The sequence below is a fragment of the Rhinopithecus bieti genome, unplaced genomic scaffold, assembly GCF_001698545.2.
Source record: "Rhinopithecus bieti isolate Rb0 unplaced genomic scaffold, ASM169854v2 scaffold_60790, whole genome shotgun sequence".
NCBI classification, from domain to species: domain Eukaryota; kingdom Metazoa; phylum Chordata; class Mammalia; order Primates; family Cercopithecidae; genus Rhinopithecus; species Rhinopithecus bieti.
In genome coordinates, this window is record NW_016822988.1 from 4781 (window position 1) to 10983 (window position 6203).

Sequence of the window (6203 nt, forward strand, 5' to 3'; positions counted from 1 at the left end):
AAAAAAAAAAAAAAAAAACTAGCAAATTGAGTTCTGCAATACTACAAAAAGATCATTCAACATGATCTTTTTCATCATCATAATCTCCCTAAAAGAGGACTCACCTACTGCATGCAGGAATGGTTCAAACAAAAAAATTTAATAAATGTGATTGATGTATCACATTAAAGAGTCAAGAACAAACACAATGTAATTGCTTTAACAGATGCCAAACAGGGAGAAATTGAAAGACTTTGTCCTCAAAGATATGGAACAAGTCAAGGATGCCCACTTTCATTCAACATAGTGCACAAAAGTCATAGAGCAATTATGGAAAGAGAAATAAAACCTATTCAAATTATTAAAAAATAACCAAATTATCCTTATTCACAGAAGACATGAACCTACAGAAAAATCTAAACACCAAAAATACTGTAGAAATTCAAAAACAAATGCAGTTATGTTGCAAAAAATAAAATCAACATGTAAAAATTACCATTTACATACAGCAATAGCAAATAACCTGAAAAAGATCAATGAACCAGTTCCATTTAAAACAGCTCCATAAATAAAATACCTAGAAATAAATACTACTAAACTCAAAGATTTCTAAAATGAAGACTAAAGGCATTGATAAAGGAAATTGAAAAAGACACACAAAAAGAAACAAAATTTTCACGTTCACCCAAAACAATCTACAGACTCAATGTAGTGCCTATCAAAATACCAATGACAGTCTTCACAGAAATAGAAAATAAAAATCCTAAAATTTGTACGCAACTACAAAGATCATGAAGTGTCAGATCAGTCTGGTTCTGCCCAGCATTATCACCCCTCCCACTTCTGAAAGGAAAGGATTTTCTGGGGAAAATGGAGTGAAGCTGACTCCCCCGCTTAAAGGTTAAGAATGCTCTGTGTAACAGATAGCCTAGTTTTGGCTATCTAGGTTGGCCACCAGAGGGCACCCTTAATCAGAGAATCACCAGCAGGGCGTTTGAAATAATAACAGGGGCAACACATTAGCATGGACACCCAGATCGATTTCCATATACTGATTCCAGGTTAAATACAACCCAAACTCGCCCTAAGTGGCTAGTAATCTGCATGGCTGAATATTATAAGACCCTAGTCGCCCGAGCTGGCCCAAAAGGGATCAAAAAGACTGTATCATGTAAGCCCTTGGAGGAGACTGGTAAGCAAAAGAGCCAAGAAAAAACGATTTTGCAGGCTCCTTCGGAGGAGCTAGAAAATCCTCCCCCGTATGCCCCTCTATACCCGTCCTAAGCAAGGCTTAGACAAGGGGAAGGGCAGTTGTCTTCCGAAGAAACAAGCTCAGAAAGTAGCGGGGCATCTCCACAGCAGGAAGAAGCTGCATCCTTGCCACCTAAGACTAGGAGGGAAAAATAGGATGAGGGAGGCAAACATCTTAGGTCCAGCGGTTACCGAGCTCTGCAAATGTGGCTCAGAGAGATGCGGACACAAGTCTACCTTGATGATCAAGGCCGGGTACAAGGTGGAGAACAAACTTACTCTTATCTCCTCTTCTCCACTACTGACCTTTTAAACAGGAAACACCATAACCCATCATACACAGAAAAGCCACAGGCAATAATTGACACAATGAGAACAATCTTTTTGACTCATAGTCCTACCTGGCCAGACTGTCAGCAACTGCTAGTCATTTATTTAGTACAGAAGAAAAGCAAAGAGTGGTGCAAGCAGCCCTCCACTGGCTAGAAAACAACGCACCTGAATGCATAAATGATTCTAGGCAGTATGCGGAAGCCCAGTTCCCTGACACCGACCCAAACTGAGACCCAAACAACCCTGATCATTTAGAATGCCTACAGAGGTATATGGAGGCACTCCTAAATGGGCCAAAGTCAGAGGGAAGAAAAGCAATGCACACAGGGAAAGTTTCAGAAGTCCTTCAAAAGCCCGATGAGAGTCCCAGCCAGTTCTGTGAGCGGCTGTGTGAAACCCACTGGCTCTATACTCCACCTGACACACAGGTAGAAAATGGTAAATACTGCCTTCATTAGCCAGTCACACAGTGACATCAAAAAAAGCTCCCCAAATTAGAAGGATTGCCAAAGAGGCATGGAGGAACTCTTCAGTGTCTTATAGAAGGCTGGATACAAAGTTTAAAAAAAAAAAAAAAGGCTTGCATCTGTTGTCCTAAAGTTAAATATTTAGGTTTTATAATAAGCAAAGGACAAAGGGAGCTTGGTGAGCAGAAAGAGGCCGTGTGTACACTCCCTACTCACACCACAGGGCGCCAAATCAGGATTCTTAGGTGCAGCGGGGTTCTGCTGCATTTGGATCCCAAATTTCTCACTTTTAGTTAAGCCTCTATATGAAGCTACAAAGTGGGATAAGAAAGAGTCCCTCCTCTGGGAGACAGAGCAAGCAAAGGAGTTTAAAAAATTCAAAAAAGCCTTAACACAGGTTCCAGCTTTAGGCATCCCAAATCAGACTAAACCTTTCTTCCTGTACGTGGATGAAAAGAAAAGAGACAGCAGTAGGAGTTTCAACACAAATGCTAGGATCATGGCATAGACCTGTGGCCTATTTATCTAAACAAGTAGACACAGTGGCATTAGGCTGGCCACACTGCTTTAAAGCAGCAGTGGCAACTCTCTTGCTGGCCCAGGGGACTGGCAAATTAACGCTAGGACAGAAGTTAACTATTCAGGTGTCACACACTGTAATAACCCTGTTAGACCAGAGGGGCATCACTGGCTGTCTAATCCAAGAATGGCTAACTATCAGACTGTTACATGAAAATCCTAATATAAATGTGGAAACAGTGAATACCCTAAATCCAGCTAGTCTGTTGCCTATAGAAGAATCAAAAGAATTCCCATCACATTATTGTAAGGATGTAGTAGATCAAGTGTTTTCAAGCAGGAAAGACCTGAAAGATCATCCTTTTGAAAATTCAGACCTAGACTATTTTACAGATGGTAGCAGCTTCATTTCAGATAGAGTTTGCAGAGCTGGGTATGCGGTAGTGATAAATGATTTTAAGTCAGGTGAGGGAACAGTGGTAGAAGCACAGTCACTGACAACTGGAACCTGTGCTCCCAAAAGGCTGAGCTTATTGCTTTAACAAGAGCTTTATCACTAGCAAAAGGTAGGATAGTTAATACCTGTACTGATTCTGAATATGCTTTTGTTACACAGTGTGCTCATGGAGCCATCTAGAGAGAGGACTTCTAACAGCTGCGGGAAAAGAAATAAAAAAATAAAAGGAGATCCTGCACCTCTTAGATGCTGTTTGGGCACCTAAAAGGTAGCCATTATACATTGCAAAGATCATCAAACAGATGGGTCCTATAAATCCATAGGAAATAGAAAAGCAGACGGAGAGGTGAGGTGGGTGGCTATGGTAGTCCCACCACTGGCAGAAAAAGTTTTAATGTTACCTCTTTTCCCAAGAGCATTACCTTTGGAAAAACCGCACTAATCCCTGAGTGAAAAGGCCCTACTCCAGAAGATAGAGGTTATATTAGAGGAAGATGGTGGCAGTTCTCTGATGGAAGGTTAGCTATCCCAAATGTTTTGGCCCTTCATTTTGTAAAGCAATTTCATGAGGAAACACATATGGGAAAGTCTGCTTTAGAAGTTCTAATAGTGCAGCATGTTTACATGTCAGAGCTTGCAGCTGTTGCCCCTGCTGTCTGTGAGAAGTGATTAACTTGTGCATGGAATAACCCCAAACAAGGGCCGGTCCGGCCCCCAGGAGTACAAGAAGTAGGCTCAACCCACTGTGAGAACTTAATGGTAGATTTAACTTAGTTATCCCGGTTAAGAGGACTAAAGTATTTATTGGTCTTTGTATGCACCTATTCTGGGTGAGTAGAAGCTTTCCCCATCCTAACTGAAAAGGCCCAAGAAGTAATGTGGGTGTTACTAACATATATTGTCCCTAGATTTGGGGTGACTTTGACTATCAGGTCAGATACTGGCCCAGCATTTGTAGCTGAAGTCATTCAAAACTTATCCCAGTTATTGAAAACAAGATGGAAGCTTCACACTGCATACTGTCCCCAGAGTTCAGGAAAAGTTGAAAAGATGAACCAGACAATAAAGCAATTGTTTAAAAGTTCTGTCAAGAAACCCACCTAAAGTGGGATCTGGCTCTGTCCATGGTTCTCCCTTGAATCAGATGCATCCCAAAGAAGAAAAGGGGACACTCACCCAATGAAATTCTGTTTTAAAGGTCTCCCCCTCTTATTTTCCAAATTAAAGGAGATCTCAGAGAAGTACAGGAACTAACATTGAGAAGGCAAATGCAAGCTTTAGGTACAACCGTGAGAGAAGTGCAAGGCAGGGTGCAAGAAAGATTGCGAGTAAGCCTAACTAGTCAGTTCACCTGTACCAAGCCAGGGCATCTGTCTGGGTCAAAAAGTGGAATCCAGCCACAATAGGGCCCATGTGGGACAGACCCTTTGTTATAATATTATCTAGCCCCACTGCTGTTAAGGTTGCTGAAGTTATTCCCTGGATCCATCATAGTGTGTTAAAGCCAGCTGATGCCTAGAATGCATGGACCAGCCAGCCAGACCCCAATGAACCCACCAAACTAACCCTAAGATGAGTTGCCAACAGAGACCAAACCCAGACCAGCCTGATCTCAGACCTAACTGTTAATGAAAAATCGCCAAACCCTGCTGTCCTCACACAACTGGAAGCTGACTACTCTATGCCCAGCCGAAGCATGAGGAGTGTTCAGTAGATAAGTAAAGTAGATATGCACTGATATTTTAATACTTATTCCTATTCTAGTAATGTTTACTGTTCTATTGCTATACTGCCATTGTTGCCAACCCTTGCTTTTAGAAAGGAACATACTCTGCCTGTGCCTAGTGTGAAGACATTACTCTTTCTTTTGCTTATATTAACTATCGTGTCAAACTTACAAAGGGAGGGAAAGCAAATGAGTTTTCTATGTGCACCCATATTCAATCTGTGAGCTTGGTGATAATCAGCCCTATGTCTGCTGTGACCCCAAACTTTTACCTGGAACATGGTCTAAGATTCGTGAAAGGTCTGAAAAAAGAGCTCTTTACAATTCAACCTGGGTACCCTCCACTAACAGGGGCAGCGTGCACCTGTATTTAGATGCCTGTCAGGTAACAAGAATACTCCTTAAGGCCAAAATAGTAACAGTAGCTCCAATCTGTTATGGAAACCCTCGCCCTAGACTCATGTCAGCATGTGCTTCTTGTAGCTGTTACATTCCTGACTCCAAAAAATAGTTGATTATAAATAGTCATATCCCTTGGTGGATTAGTGATATCCTGTCGCCTCAAGACATACACTTCACTAAAATCCTCTCCAGAAATTGGTATGACTATGACAATTGTGTAACAGAAAATGCCTGTGGTCTCATTGAATTTATTATTAATAATCCAGATTCACCTAACTGGGAAATAGGCACTGAAGTCCCAGTTAAATACAACAATGCAGCTGAAAAAAAGAGGCGAGTCCTGAGCTGAAGAAATTAGGCATTAAATATTCCAGTACACTGGCTATGAATAACACCGTATATTTTTATATAGTCAAAAAGACCCAAGCTTATAAACCCCAGCATTGACTTAAAATTTTCAAGTCATTCAGTGAGATATTAACCAAGTAATTCATGAACAATTTTCTACCACAAAAAACCTCTTTGTCCAATTAGCTGAAAATATAGCAGAAAATCTAGGAGTTACCTCATGTTATGTATGTGGAGGTACTGACATGGGAGATAGGTGATCCTGTAAGGCAAAAGTATTTCTCCCCTAGGACAACTACACATTAGGTGTCTCTGCTACAGATGCTCCAGAATCAACCCCTATTAGCTCTAATACTTGGCTTTTAAAGACTTGTATTCTAGGAGAAGACTGCATAGCTCATTGGGGGACTGCCTATACAAACTCTATAGGTGAATTGACTTGCTTAGGGTAACCGTGCTACAAATTTCCTAAACTATTGGAAACACTTTAAGGCAGGGAGAAGACAAAAGGGGTGAAAATAGCTCAAATCCATCTCATTTTAACCCATTTTCTAGGTTCCCTTCTTTAAATCATTCTGCAGGCCTCTCTTGGATCTATGGTCAGCAAGCCTACAGATAGCTGCCAGAAAAATTGACAGGAGCTTGTGTATTAGGTATTATTAAACCACCCTTCTTCCTGTTACCCTTAAAGCAAGGAGAAACTTTAGGGTATCCTGTTTAT